This window comes from Phoca vitulina, unplaced genomic scaffold (assembly GCF_004348235.1).
Source record: "Phoca vitulina isolate PV1807 unplaced genomic scaffold, GSC_HSeal_1.0 scaffold3, whole genome shotgun sequence".
Classification (NCBI taxonomy): Eukaryota; Metazoa; Chordata; class Mammalia; order Carnivora; family Phocidae; genus Phoca; species Phoca vitulina.
This window is the reverse complement of record NW_022589706.1, coordinates 68,333,121-68,355,420: the sequence shown is the minus strand read 5'-3', so window position 1 is coordinate 68,355,420 and position 22,300 is coordinate 68,333,121. Positions and strand designations below refer to the sequence as shown.

Sequence of the window (22,300 nt, the reverse complement as noted above, 5' to 3'; positions counted from 1 at the left end):
GTCTGAGGCTATTTTGAAATGTCTGTAAACATACATGTACTTTTTTTTCTTTTGGTGCACAAATAAATTTGTATTGAAAAATACCTAGGAACTGTTCTTAGGATATGTCCATATGTTCCACCTTCAGCTTTAGTAGCTACTGCTAAGCAGCTTTCTGAACTGATTGCACTAATCTGCATTCCCCAAGACAGAAGACGAGTTTCAGTTGTTCCACGTCTGTATCAACACTTAGTTTGGGCCAGTTTTAAAAATTTTAATATTATATGAATTTTTTATTGCTGCACGACAAATTAACACAAACGTAGCAGGATAAACAGCACCCAAATTATTATCTCATAGTTCTGTAGGTAAGAAGTCTAGTGAGCTCAGTTGAGTTCTCTGATTAAGGTCCCACTCGGGCAATGTCAGGTTCGCAGCTAGGCCACACTCTTATCTAGAGTCTCTGGGGGAAGAACCCTCTTTTGAGCTCACTAAGGTTGTTAGCAAAATTTAGTTTCTTGGAGTAGTAGGAATCAGGTCTCCTTTTCCTTGCTGGCTATTGGCCAGTGACCACTCTGAGCTACTAGAAGCTCCTCACAGGTCAGTGGCCAATGGCCTGTCTATCAAGCAATGAAGAACATCCTTCCCATTGAAACACTCTCATGCTTCAAATTTCTCTCATACTTTGATTTCTTATGCTGCTAACAACTGGGGGGGGGGTGGAATTCTCTGCTTTTAAAGGGCTCATGAGATTAGGTTAGGCCCACATAGATGATCTCTTTTTTTTTTAAAGATTTTATTTATTTATTTGACAGAGAGAAAGATAGCGAGAGCAGGAACACAAGCAGGGGGAGTGGGAGAGGGAGAAGCAGGCCCCCCGCTGAGCAGGGAGCCTGATGTGGGGCTCGATCCCAGGACCCTGGGATCATGACCTGAGCCGAAGGCAGACGCTTAATGGCTGAGCCACCCAGGCGCCCCTAGATGATCTCCTTTTTGATTAGCTCAGGGCCAACTGGTTAGTAATCTTAACTACATCTACAAAGTCCCTTCTGCCACAGAACGTAACTTAATTACAATAGTGATGTCCCATCTTTCCAGGGGAAGAAATTATACAAGGGTTAGATTCGTGTGTCAGCTTAGCCTACCACAGCTATTCCATAAGTGTATAGTGGTATCACATTGTGGCTTTAATTTATATTTTACTGATAACTAATAAAATAACTGTAAATTCTTGTTTTACATGATTCTGATAAGCACAAATTTTAGTTATATGGTTTAGTTCAATAATACAAGGACCTCCCAAAAATATGATTCACATTTCAGTTCACATGGTACATCTACTATGTGTGACTGTATAAATTACAAACTTCTCTAGTAGCCCTTCAATCCACAAATCACTACACAAATAAGAAACGTGGATCATGATTAGTGACATAGACAAATTCCTTCTTTCAAAGTCTATCAGTGACAGCTCACCATGCGTGGACTACTCAGATTAAGCATAGACCTCAAAGTATGTAGGCACATTGCTTCCTGGTCTCCCAGTGATAAACTTATGTGACATTTTACAAAAATAGATACTCTAAGGAAGGAATGTGACAGTGGAAATGAAAATGTAGCAAACAAATTAAAACTGCTAGTGATGTAAGGGATATATGAATTGATTATAAATGAAAGGTCAATAATTGTTGATCTAAGTACTCATTTAAAGAACTAAGAGGTGAACAATAAATTAACCCCCTCCCCAATACATAAAGAGGCAAATACTAAATATGGTAGCCACATTGATGAAAGAGAAGGCAAAAATACAATTAAGGTCATGCAAATCATGTGGGGCTGAAGTGTGGGACTATGATCTCAAAGTGAAAGATCCTTAAGAAAAGATCTTAAGGTTCTCCATCTTTCCCCTAAAAATATTTGCTGAAGTCTGAGATATAAAACAGATGACCGCTAAAAGCAGAGCTGAATTTAAAGCAATCATGTGGCACTCAAGAGACAAACATTAGTGTCTAGTATGTGTCAAAGGTGGGGGGCTAGTTTCTTCTTTGTCTCTCCAGTGCCATCAAATAGATTTTTGTTTCTTCTTTTTTTTTTTCTAAGTTTAGTTTTGTCTACTTATTCTTGGCATGAACTTTGAGTCTACATCACACAAAACCATCATAGTTGGGAGAAAAAAAACTCTATTACAGTTTAAATTTCCACTGCTGCCTTAAATGATGCTAGTGAAGAAAGAGACTAAGAATAATATTGTTGTTTCATTCCTCTGGGATACCACTCATATATTCAACAAATATTTAGTGAACTAACTGCTATGTTCCAAGAAGTATGCTTAATGGTAGGATTCTACTGTGGGCAAGAAAGAAATAGCCCCCTCCTCCCAAGTTTTTGGTAAAGCTTCAATTTCTTCTTTTAGAAATATTTCTCAAGTGTTAGAGCAGTAAGCTTCTTACAGATTAAGTGAAAGCATTTATCTAGATCTCTATGAGGGAAAATAGAGTTATCTTTAAAAAGGAAAAGAGAGAAGTGAGCAGGAAAAGGGCTGTAGGTGAACAAGAAATTTTTGTCAAAAATAAGGAGCATTCGTTTACTCAAGGTAATATTAGTATCAATACTTAGTTTTTATTATCTACAGGCCGAAACAAGTGGCATTGCTCTCAAAGATACTTAAGTTAAAAAAACAATGGTCAATAAGTCAATAAAAAATAAGCCTCATTAATTATTACATAATGGAAGTGATAATACACTGATCTAAAGATACATGGTTAGGAGCTTCATATAAATGACAGAGCTCTTATAGTTAGCTGAAATTAAATTACACTCAATTTTAATATCTTTATATTTCATCTATCACAAAATATAAGAATTAGTGTAAAAATGCAAGTTAGGCCAACAAGTAATAGAGAAATTATAACTTCAAAAAAAGTGAATGGAGAAGATATTAAAATGATATTTCCAATAAGGGATTAGTATCCAAAATACATAAAGAATTTATACAACTCAATACCAAAAAAAAAAAAAAAAAAAAAAAATACAATTAAAAAATGGGCAGAAGACGTAAACAGACACTTTTCCAAAGACATACCAGATGGCCAACAGACACATGAAGAGATGTTCAACATCACTAATCATCAGGGATATCACCTCACACCAGTCAGAATGGCTACTATCAAAAAGACAAGAAATAACAACTGTTGGTGAGAATGTGGAGAAAAGGGAACCCTCCTGCACCATTGGTGGAAACAAATTGGTGCAACCACTGTGGAAAACAGTATGGAGATTCCTGAAAAAAAAGTCAAAATTGAAATACTATATGATCCAATAATTCTACTACTGGGTATTTATCCAAAGAAAGCAAAAGCAATAATTCAAAAAGATATACACACACCTATTGCAGCATTATTTATTTTTTTAAAGATTTATTTATTTATTTTAGAGACAGAACACACAAATGGGGGGATGGACAGGGAAAGAGGGAGAGAAAGAATCCCAGGCAGACTCCCAGCTGAGCAGGGAGCCCGGATTTGGGACTGGATCTCATGATCCTGAGATCATGACCTGAGTCAAAATCAAGAGTCAGACGCTTAACTGAATGAGCCACCCAACTGCCCCTGCAGCATTATATATGAGAGCCAAGATATGGAATCAACTCTAGATACATGGATAAAAAAAGATGTGAAATACACACACACACACACACACACACACACACACACACTGGTATATTGGCATATTACTCAGTCATAAAAAAATGAGATTTTTGCATGTGGGACAACATAGATGGACCTAGAGGTATTATAAGTCAGATAGAGAAAGATAAATGCCATATGGTTTCACTTATATCTGGAATCTAAAAAACAAAACATATAACCAAACAAACAAAAACAAAAGAACAAACAAAAAGCAAAACAGATTCATAAATACAGAGGACAAACTGATGGTTGCCAGAGGGGAGGTGGGTGGAGGATGGGGCAAAATAGATAAAGGGGATTAAGAGGTACAAACTCCCAGTTATAAGATAAATAAGTCGTGGAGATGAAAAGTATATCAGAGGGAATATGGTTAATAATATTGTGATAAGGTTATATGGTGAAGGATGTTGTATGGATAATGTGTGGTGAGCACTGAATACTGTATAGAATTGCTGAATCATTATGTTACATTATGTTACATGCCTGAAACTAATATAATATTGTATGTCAATTATTTTTCAATACATTTTTTAAAAAAATCTGCTAAGGTCTAAAAAAAAGTGAATGGAATAATAAAAGGGAAGTACAGATTTTTCAAAACAATGAATATGCCTTGGCTATCCTTCATTCTGAGGTAGAAAGGAAAAAAAATAAAGGAAACCTTAGCAATAAAGTCTCTGAGAAGAGAAAAAGTACTGAAAATCGATAGATAATGGATATTTATGTGATCATTATATTCTGACAAAGCAAAAAATATTCTTCAAAATTATGTATTTTCCTGACATATACTAAATATTTAGTATATATACTAAAACAGAAATCAGAAACATACCACAATGGTCATGATCATGATGTTAACTACTCTGTATAATAATTTAGCTAGTATATAAGTTGTTGGATATTATTTTCATATTTTACCATGCCATGAATGCATAAATTAATTTTGAAGAATGATATGAATATAACTAACTAAAGGAGAAAACATTATATTTGCCATTAAAATAAACCTGATCATACAGATTAAAAGGGAATTTTGAGTTTAAAAAAAACCTCCAAAGTTAGTGGTGTTTAAACATTTCTCTTTTTAAGGAAAAATCGTAACTGTTTTGTTGCCCTAAAACATTTTACAAAAGAATATGGATGTCAGGGGAAATGGGGAAATCTATATTTTAAAATGACATTCACTTAATATCCCTGATAAAATACCTTACAAATTCCTATTTAGGTCACAAAAACTTCAGGTATTTCTGACACAAATGTTACATTATTGCTAGGGTTTGAAAGGAAATTACACTATAAATTAATGGAAATAAAGTGAAAATCATTAGTTAGCCAACACGAGTCTCTACCATACTACTTCATTAATAAGGCAATGAATACATCTTCAAACATTTTAGAAATACAAGAACACAATACATACTTTTTATGGGACAGCAGTGTTCGTATTTGTTCACATTTGTAAGATTAAGTAGACAAATTTTTAAAAATAATTAGAGTAAAGTCATTTAATATGGTTTGCTAATTATCTTGAACTTTGTGAAATAAAATTGCAACTTTTTCTCATAGTTGACACAGATTGCTTATATATTACACCATACTAAAGGTGAATGTATAAAAATTACTATAGGAATTCAGTTTGGGTTATTTGACAACAGGTGATTCTACTTTCTTCTTTATGTTTTTTTTTAGTATTTCCCAGATTTCCTATAGTGATACTTTTCTTAACTTTTAAAAACAGAAAAAATAAAACGTACATTAAAATGTAGTCATGAAAACAGAGTAGATAAACAGATGTGTGGGATACTGATATTGGCTTCAAAACAATGGGATTTTTTGAAATTCCTTCAGGCAAACAATATTTATGATTTAATCAGATTAAATTTAATTTCATTTTCTGAATGCTTCCCCTTTCCCCAGAGGAAAAACAGAAATCACTTTTTCAGAAGGTATTGTAAGTGACTGATCCAGTAAATTGTTCTCAAATTGTTAAATAGATGATTTTCATTTCATGGATTCCCTTCAAATTAATGCATTTCATACTATCAGAGGCTTTAATTTTTAATCTGAGTGATTGAACCACTGTGGCAAGTTTAGATACTATAAAATTGTAGGAATCCTGGTTTGAGGTAAAAATGATTTCTATACTTTCCAAGTACATCAAAAGCAAATGGTTCACTACTCAGGCTGAACTCTCATGATGGGAAAAACTGTGGCTTTATGAGAAAGCAGAGAATGAAACAAACAAACTCACAATTTTTGATTACTCACATTATGTAATTGTACTTATAAAGACACTTTTAATCAATGGAAAATATTACTCACTTCTAAATCAAAAAAAGAGTTAAATTTATGGAACAGCAGATAATTATTTTATAATACAACTTAAAAAACATGAGCTAGGGCACCTGGGTGGCTCAGTTGGTTAAGCGTTAAGGTTAAGCCTTTGGCTCAGGTCATGATCCTGGGGTCCTGGAATAGAGCGCCGTGTTGGGCTCCCTGCTCAGCAGGGAGTCTGCTTCTCCCTCTGACCCTCCCCCCCTCATGCTCTCTCTCTCTCTCAAATAAATAAATAAAATCTTTAAAAAAATAAAAACATGAGATATGTCAAGGCATCGCATCTTCAAGTAAGTTTCCAGCATCCATGAGTTGAAAAATCAATACATTATCCACTCTTAGTTCCAACCATAGAGGCAGATGATAATTTGAGGCACCAACCTATATATGTATATGCTAAATTTGTTCTTCTGTGAAAAGAATCTTAGTTTAATTGTATTGCATGAATCACAGAAAATTCCATCATAGGCTTCTGTTGCCTGGAATTGTCAGAGTCAGGCTGACTAAAAAATTAAAGTCCCATTTCTTTCTAGACAGATGGAGTCTTTTGGTTAAGATTAGGGTCACTAACCAGGGCATTCTGAGAGGGTCTCATGGAAAAATGCTGTAACTGCATGAAGAAGTCAGTTGTTACAACCACCAGTTAATACAAAAACAATGACTCGGACATAATAAATTGACATTTGATTATGAGTTATACAAATCAGAGTTTTAAAATGAGAGAAAGTGTTTGAAAGTCACAAGAATTACTTATGCTAAGATTTGGTTATAAGCACTACTCTCATTTATTCCTGGGTAGTTAAAATTATATGAACACCCAAAATGATCCACACTACTGGGACCCCTGCACCAGAAATCTGCAAATCTTGGGGCAGAGTGGAAATCATTTCTAGGTTTAAAATTGAGTAGTCTGACTTTGTCATGTAACCTTTTATTACACCACAGAAAATATGCTATTATATGAAATGATCCTCCATTTTTAACTGTATTCTATAAAATGTTTCTTTCGGCCTCATAATAAACTGAGATGGAAGACTTAAATATTGAAATTGTGTTACTTTTTTTTTCCCCATTTGATATATCAAAATTATTTCATTTAGTTACTGAACTTCTATCTTTGTTTGGTCTTTTAATTTATAAAATCAATATTAGAGTGCTAGAAAAGCAACATATTTTTAAAATGGTCACAAAAATGCCAAAGATTTGTTAGGAGAGAAATTTTTCTCTTTCATGCAAAATTAGAACATAAAAATTACTGAATATGCCTACAGCATAATTAACTTATAGGCATCATATATAACTACATTTGAATTCATCACTCCAATTCACCAGAACAGTTTACTATCAATGAACAAATTGTTGGTGTAAAAGAAAAGAATCCGTTTTTAACTTGAAAAAGTGTTCACCTTCCCCTTTCCTGTCCAACCATCCAACCATCCAACCATCCAGGGTCCATGTATTTACCACAGAACAATCCACTGGTAAAGCTTAACCCCATAAAACGTTGACAAACACTTGAATATCATTATGTAATAGGCATAATTCTATGTACTATGCATTTAGTATTATAGTATTATAGTATCATCCTTACGTCTCAGAAAAATTCTATGGGGTAAGTACCATTATTATTCCCACTGTACAGTGTTCAAGGTCAGGCAGCTTCCTAGCAAAACCAGAACTTAATTTGCCTGTACCCACCATGCTACTGACAATACTTCACACTGATCCTTACTTAAATATAATGTATCAAGTGTTCTGAAGAGTAAGTTTAAGAGTTTATCTTTTCAATTGTATTTCTAGTCAATAATATTCTTATATCTAAATTACTTATCCTAGGAAAACTGTGTAATCATTAGGCAATTTGCCTCAGAACACAGCACAGCTTTGACTCATTATACAAATGTTTTGAGTTCCAAGCTCTGTACTTCAAAATGACTTACAATAACTATTTTCCTAATGCTCCACAGAATGAGTGTCAAGTGTCAGGATGAAACCCATACATACATACACTTATCTGTGGCAAAGGAAGATACATAATTTAGAAAAATATTATTTTTTCAAATTTATATGTAATCAATTGCTGTTGATCCTTCTTGCACAGTACTGTTCTAGGTGCTTGAGATATATCAGTGAATAAAAATGACAAAAATACATGTTTTGTGGAATGTATATCTTCTGGATCTGGAATAGATTCTCAGATCAAATTTACCTTTCTTCGTAGTTTTTCTCATCAGTAAAATATGAATAATAACAATATCTTCTTGGGTTGTTATAAGGATTAAATGAATTTAATCTCAGGCTCAGGTCATGATCCCACGGTCCTGGAATTGAGTCCCACATCAGGCTCCTTGCTCAGCGGGGAGGCTGCTTCTCCCTCTGCCTGCTGATCCCCCTGTTTGTGCCCCCTCTCTCTCTCTGACAAATAAATAAAATCTTTTAAAAAAATTAAATTTTATTTAAAAAATAAAATATTATTTATAAGTAGTTTTTATTTTTTGATTCATCAGATTCCAGTTATTCAATAAAACACTAATCTAAATATGCTGTGAACATATTTTGTAGATATGATTACAGCCTATTACAGTTGACTTTAAGTAAGGGAACTATCTTAGACAATCTGGGTGGGCCTGATTGAATCAGTTGAAAAGCCTTAAAAGTAGCTGAGGCTTCTTAATGAAGACAAAATTCTTCCCATGTTGAAGTTCCAGCCTGCCCTTCCTTACGTAGTCAGTCCCCACAGTCACATAAAGTTCTGTTTCTCCAGTTGATAAATATACCAGTCTGTTGGTAAGGATGTGGAGAAAGGGGAACACTTACACTGTGGGTGGGAATGCAAACTGGTGCAGCCACTCTGGAGAACAGTATAGAGGTTCCTCAAAAAGCTAAAAATAGAACTACCCTATGATCCAGCAACTTCACTACTAGGTATTTACCCAGAGGATAGAAAAATACTGATTCGAAGGGACACAGGCACTTCAATATTTATAGCAGCAATGTCCACAATAGCCAAACTATGGAAAGAGCCCAGAAGTCCATCAACTGATGAATGGATAAAGAAGATGTGGTATATATATATATATATATATATATAATTGCATAGAAATAATATATATATATATATATATACCATAAAAAATCCATATCAACCATAAGAAAGAATGGAATCTTGCCATTTGTAACCACATGGATGGAGCTAGAGTGTATTATGCTAAGTGAAATAAATCATTCAGAGAAAGAACCATATGATTTCACTCATATGAGGAATTGAAGAAACAAAACAAATGAACATAAGGGGGAGGGAAGAGAGAGACAAACCATAAAATAGACTCTTAACTATAGAGAACAATCTGAGAGTTGCTGGAGGGGAGGTGGGCAGGGGGATGGGCTAAATGGGTGATGGGTATTAAGGTGCACACTTGTGATGAGCACTGGATGTTTTAAGTAAGTGATGAATCACTAAATTCTACTCCTGAAACTAATATACACGGTATGTTAACTAACTGGAATTTAAATAAAAAACGAAACTAATATATACTTGTGTGTGTGTGTGTATTTAGGTATTACATACTAGTTTTAGCAAATCTCTAAATACTTCTTCTGAATTAACATCCTTAATCCAATCCTTATAAAAAAGCTCTTCTGATGAAATAATATTAGTCCAGAATTGAAAGAACTGAAAATAAGCAGATAAAATACAAGTCATTGCATCCTAACTACAAATAAACAAACGTTGAGCAAAAGCAGGCACACGTTCTGACTCCATTAGTAGCATTCACGGAACTATACCATGTCCAGGTACTGTGATAGGTACTGGACTGGTGAAAATAAAAGACAAAGTATTTGCATGAATGTAACTTAGTGCAGTAAAGAAATAATACCATATAAAAAGTATTATCAAAGAAGCCGGCCAGGAAAAGTAATCAACACGACTGAAGAGCAGGACCACGGCTGTCTTGTTCACTCCCTGTTTCTTAGCACAATGTCAGACACAAAGGAGGAACTCCATAAATCTTTGTCTAATGAATTAGAGACTGAAGAAAAATGAACGGAGGCACTGAGGAAAAGAAAAGACGCTAGCCAAGCATAGGAAAGAGTGAGCTAAAAGGCAATGTGATATAAGAAAATGTCATATATCTTGAGAAATTCAGATAATTCAGTGTGGCTGGGCCTAGAGGAGACGCAAGGAGTTGAAGAAAGGAGATACAGGTTTATCAACACCTTAAGTACCTTCTAAGCAACGCTAAAATATTTGTCTTTAATTTTGAAGTCCATGAGGATCTGCTATCAATCATTTAACCAAGAAGCAACATGATCAGCTTTATGTTTTCTGCACCTAGCCTGGCACAAGATCCGGCAAGATCATGGGCGATGCTGCTGAGATAAATGAAGTGGCGGGGTCGGGAAAGGAGGGAACAAAGTAAGAGTGCAGAGCATTCGCAAATGTGAACACTTCTATTTCAAACACATAGAGTCTATATTTACTTGCTTCCTTTATTAAAATGAAACACAATTCTCAGTACATTACAATAACAGCAAATAGAATAAAAGTATGTATAGATGAGAAATAAGTGGCAAAAGCACGAAGCCAAGACCTTCAAATTAATTAGAAGCTAAAAAGTAATAATTTTTTATAAAGATTTTATTTATTTATTTGAGAGAGAAAGAGAGCATGGGTGAGAGGGAGAGAGAATCTGAAGCAGACTCTGCAGAGAGCACAAAGATCGACGTGGCACTCTATCCCACAACCCCAGGATCATGACCGGGCCGAAACCAAGAGTCAGAAGCTTAACCGAAGCATGTGCTATGGTGAGCACTGTGAATTGTGTAAGACTGATGAATCACAGACCTGTACCTCTGAAACAAATAATACATTATATGTTAAAAAAAAAAAAAGATAGCAGGAGGGGAAGAATGAAGGGGGGGGAAATCAGAGGGGGAGACGAACCATGAGAGACTATGGACTCTGAGAAACAAACTGAGGGTTCTAGAGGGGAGGGCGGTGGGGGGATGGGCTAGCCCGGTGATGGGTATTAAAGAGGGCACGTTCTCCATGGAGCACTGGGTGTTATACGCAAACAATGAATCATGGAACACTACATCAAAAACTAATGATGTAATGTATGGTGATTAACATAATATAATAATTTAAAAAAAAGAAGCTTAACTGACTGAGCCACCCAGGCGCCCCTAAATAATAATTTAAATTAAAAAAAAGTTGTGCAACCATATTATGTAAGGATAGTATCATCTTGGGTATCTTGTTTTTAAAGATGTGAAGGAATTGCATAGAAATAGTTAATGCCCTTAAGTAAAAACTAATTAGAGGAAAAAATACATGACAATATATTTTTGAATGTACATGAAATAAACATGACAATAACTATAATCCTGGAAATGTTGGACAAAACTATAAAATGTAAAGAACAATGCTAAATGCAGTCAGGCTTATCTCACAACACTAAATTCAGTCAGGCTTATCTCACATCATCCAAATTCTGGTACTTTTGTGTACCAATAGTAACCTCTCATCTTGTGAGACATGTTTGGACAGTTATCAAGTTTATTATAAAATTCTATTCCTTGAATTTGTATGATTTTAGCCAATTTAATCTCATTTCTTGCCTTAGTTTTTGAATACTTCTTTTCACAAATCTTTATATTGCACAAATATTTTCTAGAATAAAATTGAAACCTGACCCATGATAAGGAAAAATAAAACAACGTGAATTCAGTTTGTAAGGCTGCCTATTTTATTACTGTAATGCAAACACTGGAATGTTTGCAGCAGGCAAAAATGTATCCTTGGATGGAGCACTAGGTGTTATACGCAAACAATGAATCATGGAACACTACATCAAAAACTAATGATGTAACGTATGGTGATTAACATAACATAATAAAATAAAATTTAAAAAAAAAGTATCCTTGGTACATCAAATGCAAGCTGAAACAGCCAATGGTTATCTTGAATGTTGAGCGGGAAACAAGGCATTTATAAATCCCTCCTGACTGCAGAATAAGAAACTCATGGACAAAGCGTTAATTTGTTTTAATAAATAGAAAAATATTATCTTATGGCTGTTATAGGCTGAAGTGTGCCTCTCTCCCAAATTCATATATTGAAATCCTAACCCTACTACCTTAAAATGTGACTGTGTTTGGAGATTAGGTCTCTAAAGACGTAACTAAGTTAAAATGAGGTCATCATGGCGGGCCCTAATCCAATAATGACTGGTGTCCTTATAAGAAGAAAATATTAGGACACAAACACAAACCGAGGGAAGATCTTGTGTAGACACAGAGAGAAGACATCTCTCTGTATATACACTAAGGAGAGATAACTCAGAAGAAATCAACCCTGCAGCCACCTTGAACTTGAACTTCTAGCTTCCATACTATGAAAAAATAGTTTGTGGCACTTTGTTATGGCAGCCTGAGCAAAGTAATACAATGGCTAGTTTAGGAAAAGGGCTAAAGAATTACTTTCATGAATATTAATAATTAAATAAAAATATAAATAATTAAATAAAAGGATCCTAGAGTTTCAGTCCAAACTCCAACCTAATGACTGAGTCTATATTGCTACTACTATCCTCTTCCATTTGAGAATCTCTGACAGATGTCCACTTAGGCTATTCAGCTCATGCTTCAATAATTCTAATTATGGGAAGTTTATTATACCTTGTCATTCTGGTTGCCTTCTTTCAAATGTGGTCTAGAATGTATAATATAATACATATACGTGTATATATTCTATATTATATATATACATCACATATAAAACATATACTACGTAAGTATATACATTTTACACACAGACACAAATAATATAGAGAAAACATCAGGAGGAAGAGAGTCATAAACAACTATTACTGCTTTCTGCTAACTTAGTAATAAAAAGTGATCAGCATTTCTTCATGTGCACAGCCACCATTTAGCATATAGGACCCTAGGTACATGTTGTCTAGGCTTCCATAGAAGGCTATATACAGGAACAAGAGTAGCACTATAGATCCGTAAAGTCTATCATCATTGGCATATATTCCAGACCTAATATTAGAATGACATCATCACTGTGGCCCACTGCTTCTGAGCAATTCAAGTAGAAGGTACATATTTTGTTCATTAAACTTTCCATGTTAAATTCTGCAGGACTGCTAATACCCATCGTGACAGACTGTATTTTCCAAAGATGGTCACACCAATATATATTCCATCCTGTTTGTTTTTTATATTCTCCTTAGTGGTGAGATCTTAATTCCCTTCCTCTGAAACTGTATGACTTTTGTGACTGCCTTGCCTAAAAGAATGTGGTGGAAGTGATGCTGTGTAATTTTCAAGGCTAGGTCCTAGAAGGCACTATGCCTTCTGTCTGGCTCTCTCGGGACACTTGCTGCTGGAATCCAGCCACCATGTTGGGAGGAAGCCAAGTCTACAGAGATACCCAGGCTGACAAACCCATCAAGTCCCTTAGTCGCCAGCCATTAACCACTTGATGTGAGTGAAAGGATTTTGTATTCTAGCAAAGGCCTTAAACATCACAGAGCAAAGGAAAACTCTCTTGCTACACCCTGTCTCAACTTCTGACCCACAAAAAATCTTGCAAGATGAATGACTTTTGCCATTCTAAGCCACTATGTTTTAGGAAAATTTGTTATACTGCAATAGACAGACAAAACATTCATAAATAGCATTTATAATTAATGGCAAAAATAGATTTTAATGCCTCTTGGACAGGTTTTCATTAAAATTGTTACCTAAGTCATATAAGAAAAAAAAAATCTTGACATAAGTGCCACAAAGTGTTGCCTACATGTTATGTGTGTGGGTCATTTATGAATGACAATTGCAAGGGACTGATATTTAAAATTCTTATTCAGCAATTGTCTACAACTCAGTACTATGGAAATAAAAAATAATACAAACAGCAAAGTGTATACACACACACACATATATATACATATATATATATACACACATACATACATATATACATATGTATTCAATTCACCTAGAGAAAAAAAATAGTCTGGTAAATGTGCTGACTTTCCCAGTTAGGGATCTCATTTCAAACACAGAAAAGAGCCCTGGAGCTATCCTTGGAGCAAGTTTGCTATAGCAAGTACAGACAAAGAAGTATCTCCTCTACCACTCAAAACAACACTTTAGGGCGCCTGGGTGGCTCAGTTGGTTAAGCGACTGCCTTCGGCTCAGGTCATGATCCTGGAGTCCCTGGATCGAGTCCCGCATCGGGCTCCCTGCTCAGCAGGGAGTCTGCTTCTCCCTCTGACCCTCCCCACCTCATGTGCTCTCTCTCATTCTCTCTCTCTCAAATAAATAAAATCTTTAAAAAAAACACAAAAAAAAACAAAACAACATTTTATGAATTTTCCAAGAATATGATGAAATCGTAGTTGTTATTCCTTCTGAGAAAATGTGCACAAGGCCTGTATCATTTAAATAAAGCCTAACCTAAAATTTATGTAATCTGATATCCTAGACTCTAAAACCCAGGAAAAAAAAATCTTAAAGGGAGGAGAAAGAATGTGCTTGATACAGTAGAATATAAAGAATTTGCAAAGCATTCCATATAGGCAATAGACAATGTCCTCAGGGGACAGGTAGTTAAACCAAAATGCATTTTACTGTCATTCTTTCTAGATTCTTTTTTGATGCCTCTTGGACAGGTTTTCATTAAAATTGTTACCTAAGTGATATAAGAAAAAAAAATTCTTGACATAAGTGCCACAAAGATTTGCCTACATATTATATGTGTGGGTCATTTATGAATGACAATTGCAAGGGACTGATATTTAAAATTCTTATTCGGCAATTGTCTACAGCTCAGTACTATGGAAATAAAAAATAATATAAACAGCAAAGTGTATACACACACACACACATATATACATATATATATATATATATATATATACACACATACATACATATATACATATGTATTCAATTCACCTAGAGAAAAAAAATGCTTTGCAAATTCTTTATATTCTACTGTATCAAGCACATTCTTTCTCCTCCCTTTAAGATTTTTTTTTGGGGGGGGGTTTAGAGTAATATATTCTACTTAGATTTGTCAATGAAGCAAGAATAATACCACTAATAAATTAACATTATCATCTTTTAAAAGCAATATTTTAAAACTTGTGGCACAGGAAATATTCCATTAATTATATATAAATAAAACTATGTTGAGTATAATTTTCCTATATGTGTTGCCATTTATTAGACCAAAAAAAAACCTAATTTACATGTGTGTCAGCTTTTATGATAACCTCACATTTCTTCTTTATCAGCCCAATCAAAGATGCTTTGCCTTGGGAACTTTGTCAGTTACGTGTGTGCTTGCTTTTAATACTAATGATTATTACATACAATACAATATGAATCAAGGCAATGATGCAAGTTTTAGTTTTTAATCTGCATGGAATTATAATCTAATACAAATTAAAATAGTTATTGAATAACTAGTCACTTTATATATTTATCCCATGCAATTTACCTAAATCAACAATACAATTTATTAAAAAAAAAACTTCTTAAGTCCATACTTGATCCAGCCATATTCTAGGCTCTGAAGATGTAATAGAGAACAAAACAGATAAAAACCCTGTCCCTTCAGGGGATTATTGCTATTTGATTTCAAAACTGTCAGAAATGTAGTGGTTGGACTACTTAGCTTCTAGTAAGAGGAAATATTCTCAGTAACTTCTTTTTCTTTTCTTGTCTTGTCTTCTCTTTTCTTTTTTTCCCTTCCCTTCACCTTCACTTTGCCTTTCCCTTCCATTCCTTTTCCAGAAATATCTCATTAAATTCTCTTTCACATCTTTTGGTCCTTGATTTTTGAACTAGGTTAAATATCATCAACTATTACACACATAATATCAACTAGTTATTGAATAAAGAGGCTCTTTGTCTAATAGCTGTATCTTTCTAACTTTTCCTTATATATCTCTTTTTACTTCAAGCATAATATAGTCAATGTTATCATATAACAAATAAATCTCCCTCTCTCCTCATTCACACCCTTCTTCCTCCTTCTCCAGGCCCTCCTCCTCCTCTCTCCTTCCCCTTTCCTCCTCCCTTTTCTCTGCTCCTCTTTTGCAATACCTTTTTGGCCGACCAGAATAAAAGAACAAGTATCATATGAATTATTAACCTTTGTTGAAAAATTACACTAGATATATGAAGACTCTCTCCCAGGTTATGAGACATATTTGATTAGTCTTTAGTTCTGTAGTACTGACGGTTATTTAATGGGCTTCACTTTGCAAAAGTATGAGGAGCAATATAATCTACATAATGTTCCTCCTCACTTTTAAGAAGTTAAATACATTATTCAATTACCTCCTTAAAAAAAACCGACTCTTCAGAATTTTACATATGAATTACAAATCACAAATGTGTAAGGTATATAATTTCAATGGATGATTTAAATAACACAAAGAACTCCAATATATTGCAGTTAATGGTTTTAGGCTGCTCACCGATTGCTATCATTAGGACAGATTCTGAATTGCCAAGGGGAAAAAAAATGTATTTCTTTGCTTTCTTCTATTCTTCTTCATATGAAGTATTTGTTTAATTATAGGAATCTGTTTATTCTATATCTAAATTTCCACTTAGAAGAGAAAGTGACATTATCAACTAATTTGAGTATGATTTAGTTAGATGAAAAGGAGGTAGGTAGTCCAAATTCAGTAAAAATATAGAAGCCAAAATAAGGACAGCCTTTGAAGAAATTAGCATAGCTATAACCTATTGAGCTGGTGAAAAGGGCCTAAGTAAAAAATTGCATAGGGGCCAAGTTACACAAAGCCATGAATATCAAGTGAAGTTGTTGGTATTTCACCCAGTAGGACCAAGGTTCTTAATTCATAAACAAATGTTAAATTTCCACAGGGAACAAATCTTGAATAATATACAGCTGACCCTTGAATAACACAAGTTTGAACTGTACAGGTCCACTTATATGCAGATTTTTTCCAATAAATACAGTATAGTACTGGAAATGTATTTTCCTTATGATTTTCATAACATTTTATTTTCTCTGTCTTACTTTCTTGTAAAAATACAGTGTATAACACATATAACATACAAAATATGTGTTAATTGACTGTTTATGTTATCGGTAAGGCTTCCGGTCAAGTGTATGCTATTAGTAGTTAAGTTTTGGGGGATTTAAAAGTTATACTCAGATTTTCAATTTCAGTGGCCGTAACCTCTGTGTTGTTCAAGGATCAACTGGATACTGCTAGTCCAATGAGTAAAACAAAAAGGCTCTAGAAACACATAATCAAGTAAGTCAGGATATATAGCAACATTCTGTGCTTTCAACCAAATATGACAAGTTACTGTAATGGCCCAATATTCCCGTAAGAGCACCAGGCATTTTAATAGGGAAGAGGAAGGAAACAACAACAGCAATATGAAACTTCTCTTAATTTCCTCTGGGTCTCTCCCTAAAGGATTAATTACGTGAAAGGATCTAACTTTTCCTAGTTTACTACCAAATCTCTTAGTTCTGAAGCATCACTTTCTTTGTTACAACATTGGCCTCAAGCCCCAATAGCCTTCCTAGATGAATGGAAGTCAGGCCTACATTTTACATCACTGAAATGTCCATAAATTATGTACATCTAAATAAGATACAAGCAGATTCCAGGGTGAAACGAAGATTCCCAGCCCACAAGATCTTGAGATAACCACTGCTATCACAAACTTTCCTTTAGATATTCATTGGGACACCATTTCTGGAAGGCTGCTCATCTCTGCCCAGAGAAAGTATCACTCTTTGAGAAGCTCTTGCGTATGACTGGTTAATAGTCAAATCTTTTGATGTGAGAAATAATTTGTACAGATGCATGAATAATTTTTCATCCTTCTGATAGAGTATTTTTCAAATAGTATGTTTAAATATAAGTTTTTAATATTCAAATTTATATTCCTATATATATTTCTTTCTTAGATTATCAAAGCTACATTTGTGTTTATAGCATAAAATAAAGCATGAATACATCAGTATCAGAAAATGCCATTAATAATACTGACCCAATCTGCTATCATAGACCATGACATCGCAGTAAGGGCTACTTTGTCATTTACTATGGGGAGTACAAATATTAGCAAACAGAAGCAAAAATTAGTGTCCTTATTAAATAATGGATGATAAAGATGTTGAAGGAATTTGATAGATGTGACTTTTTTGATAAGTTGGCAAAAACCTAAAATAGCTATGAGAAAAAAAATGCCAGCTTTGTAAAATTCTTATAGAGGTAGCCCAGGGTCAATGTTTCAAATGGCTACACTTTAGCTTCACCCTCACTTATCTTCTCCTTTCTTTGTCATGCTGAAAAAGAACAAATGGCAGCTAGACATTATTAAAGCATGAAGAATGCTCTCTCTGACCGTAGTACTAAATTTTGTCAGAGATTGATCCTGGCTTTTAGGGATCTTTTGATTATCTGATCAGATTTAAAAATTTATACTTGGTGGAAATCTGTCTTGTTACTAAAAATATTGCTGGTCTTCCTGACTGTTCTCATCTTTTTCTTTTGTGAGTATATAAAGGTTAATACATAAAGCAGAGGACAGACATAAGTTCAACAGGACTGACATTTGAGCCAGCTCAGAGAACTAACAAATAAAATTTCTTGTTTAATCAACAGCTGAATAGGACAGACTTGGCTATGGCATTTATCAGAAACATATGAGAACTTTCCTTGGCTTGGCTTCTTTTCTCCATGACAGCTTAGTTCCACATAGGTCTAATCTCCAAACACTCACCCATCAAAGATTAAAGATTTCTTATTTCTGTTGTTAGACACAGCCAGTTACTATGTTTGAGAATATAGATACAAGGTACAAAAAAGTACCTAGACCAACTGTTGCCATATCCTCACAGATCTCTTAAATGCATTCTCAAAATAAGTCTAATTTGAGTGCCATCTTTCTAAATGGAAAGATTTTGACATAGGTCACTGCTATGGACTGAATAATTGTGCCCCCCTCCGCAATTCATATATTGAAGCTCTAACCCCCAATGTGATTGCATTTGGAGATGGAACCTTTGAGAGGTCATTAAGTTCAGATGAGGTCATGATTGTGGGATTAGTGCCCTTATAGATGTGATTAGTGCCCTGATAAGAAGAGACACCAGGTCTCTCTCTCTCTCTCTCTCACTCCCTCTCCCTGTCCTTCTCCCCACTCTCTCCCCGCTCCTTCTTCCTTTCTTCCTCTCTCAAAGAACACAGTTGTCTACATGTCAGGACGAGAGTTCTCACTAACAACTGACAATACTAGCAACTTGATCTTAGAATTCTAGCCTCCAGCACAGGGAGAAAATAAATTTCTGTTGTTTAAACTACCCAATCTGTGGTAGTGTGCAGCCAGAGCTAAGGCAATAATATAGGTGAATTTGAGGAATTTGCAATATAAATAAAATTGCTTAAAGAGGCCTTAAAACAAAAGAGAGCAAAATCCCAAATATTCAATTGTCTGGGGTTTTATTTGTTTGTGTTTTGCTTTTCTGGATTGAGGAAGTATCCAAAAGAAACTCAGATTCCAAAATCACCCACTTAAAGGATTCCCTGGCTAAAGTGAAATTTTTAAACTCTTTTAGATCCTTCAAAACATAACTTGAACCTGACTGCCTTTATCCTATTCTTCCTTCTGCCTATGTTCCATTATTATCTTTTGTTGCTATTTTTCCTAACTTACTGCCCTTTTCCTCCAGCCAGAAGAAAACCCTCCAAGCTGAATTGCCTCTTAAAGTTAAAGCTCCTTGAGAATAGGTCAAGTCCCTTGTTTTAAGGGACTTAAATGCTAAGCCCTGGTCTCAGTATAAACTAAGAGTACAGGCATACCTCATTTTATTGTGCTTCACAGATACTGTGATTTTTACAAATTGAAGGTTTGCGGCAACCCTGGGTCAAGCAAGTCTACTGGTACCATTTTTCAACAGCATTTGCTCACCTTGTGTGTCTGTGTCACATTTTGGTAATTCTCACAATACTTTTAACTTTTTCAATATTACTATATTTGTTATGATAATCTGTGATCAGTGATCTTTGATGTTATTATTATAATCATTTTGGGGTACCACAAAATATGCCCATATAAGAAAGTGAACTTAGTCAATAAATGTTGTGTGTGCTCTGGCTGTTCCAATGACTGGCTGTTTCCCCATCTCTCTTCCTCTCCTTGGGCCTCCCTATTCCTTGAGACATAACCATATTGAAATTAGGTCAACTAATAACCCTACACTGGCCTCTAAATATTCAAGTGAATGGAAGTTATGTGTCTCTCACTTTAAATCAAAAGCTACAAATGATTAAGCTTAGTAAGAAAGACATGTTGAAAGCCAAGATAGGTTAAAAGCTAGGCATCTTGTGCCAAATAGTCAGCCAAGTTGTGAATGCAATGGAAAAGTTCTACTCTGGTGAACAGATGAATGATAAGAAAGCAAAACAGTTTTATTGTGGTTACAGAGAAAGCTTTAGCGGTCTGGATGGAAGATGAAACCAGACACAATATTCCCTTATCCCAAGGCCTGACCCAGAGCAAGGACCTAATTCTCTTCAATTCTATAAAGACTGAGAGAGGTGAGGAAGCTGTGGAAGAAAAGTTGGAAGCTATCAGAGGTTGGTTCATGAGATTCAAGGGAAGAAGCCATCTCCATAATAGAAAAGTGCAAGGCGAACCACCAAGTGTTGACATAGAAGCTGCAGCAAGTTATCCAGAAGGTTTAGCTAAGATCATTAATGAAGCTGGCTGTCATAAACAAAAACATTTTAATGTACATGAAACAACCTTCTACTGGAAGAAGATGCCATTTAGGACCTTTGTAGGTAGAGAGAAGTCAATGTCTGGCTTCAAAGCTCCAAATGACAGGGACTCTCCTGTTAGGGGCTAATGCAACTGGTGACCTAAGGTAAAACCAATGCTCATTTACCATTCTCAAAATCCTAGGGCCCTTAATAATTATGCTAAATCTACTCTGCCTGTACTCTATAAATGGAACAACAAACATGACAGCACATGTTTACAACATGGCTTACTGAATATTTTAAGTCCACCCTTGAGAACTAATGCTCAGAAAAAAATATTCCTTTCAAAATATGACTGCCTGGACAAAAAACATTCCAAATATGACTGACTGGGCAAAGAAACTGAAAACCTTCTGGAAAGGATTCACCATGAATGCTATTAAGAGCATTCATGACTCATGGGATGAGGTGAAAACATCAACATGGATAAGAGTATAGAAGAAGGTGATTTCAACCCTCATGGATGACTTTGAGGGGCTCAAGAATTCAGTAGAGGAAGAAATGGCAGATATGGTAGAAATAGCAAGACGAACTACAATCAGAAGAGGAGCCTGAAGATGTGACTGGATTACTGCAACCTCATAATAAAACTTGAATGGATAAGGAATTGCTTCTTAAGGATTAGGAAAAAAAAAAAAAGTGGTTTCTTGAGATGAAATGTACTGTTGGTGAAGACTGTTAAAATGACAACAAGGGATTTAAAATATTGCATAAACCTGGTTGATAAAGTAGCAGCAGGGTTTGAGAAACCAATTTTGAAAGTTTTGTGAAGTTCTACTATCAAACAGCATCACATGCTGCAGAGAAATCATTCATGACAGGAAGAGTCAATCAGTGTGACAAACTTCACTGTTGTCTTATTTTAAGGGATTGCCACAGTCACCTCAACCACCACCCTGATTAGCAGGCGGCCAGCAACATTGAGGCAAGACCTTCCACTTTTTTTTTTTTTAACCAGATGGTGGTTAGCATTTTTTAGCAATAAAATATTTTTAAATTAAGGTATGGACATTCTCTTGGACATAATACTATTACACACTTAATAGACTATAGTATAGTGTAAACTTTTATATGCACTGAGAAACCAAAAAATTATTTTGACTTGCTTTATTGCAATTTCTGCTTCATTGTGGTGGTGTGTAACCAAACCCACAATATCTCAGAGGTATGTCTGTAAAAATGTAAGACTTTTCACAGCCTAGACAGAAGAGAAAGATATTCACAGAGAAATTTAAGATAGTTCTATGAACATATAACCCAAGACTCCTGGGTCGCTATCAGTTGGTGTATAGGTTAATAATTATCTCAGGAAAATAAAGAAGAATGGGAATAACAAATAGAAAAGACTGAAGATGACATAAAACATCCAAAATTGCATGAAAGAAAGAAAAAAGAGAGAGAGAGAGAAGGAAGGAAGGAAGGAAGGAAGGAAGGAAGGAAGGAAGGAAGGAA

The 22,300-nt window shown here is 34.9% G+C and overlaps 1 protein-coding gene across 7 annotated transcripts in view; it reads right to left on the bottom strand.

The window, feature by feature from the left end:
* The window catches only part of CCSER1 (coiled-coil serine rich protein 1), a 1,349,277-nt gene that overhangs the window by 1,052,593 nt on the left and 274,384 nt on the right, over positions 1–22,300 (bottom strand). The gene's annotated exons all lie outside the window — the stretch shown is intronic.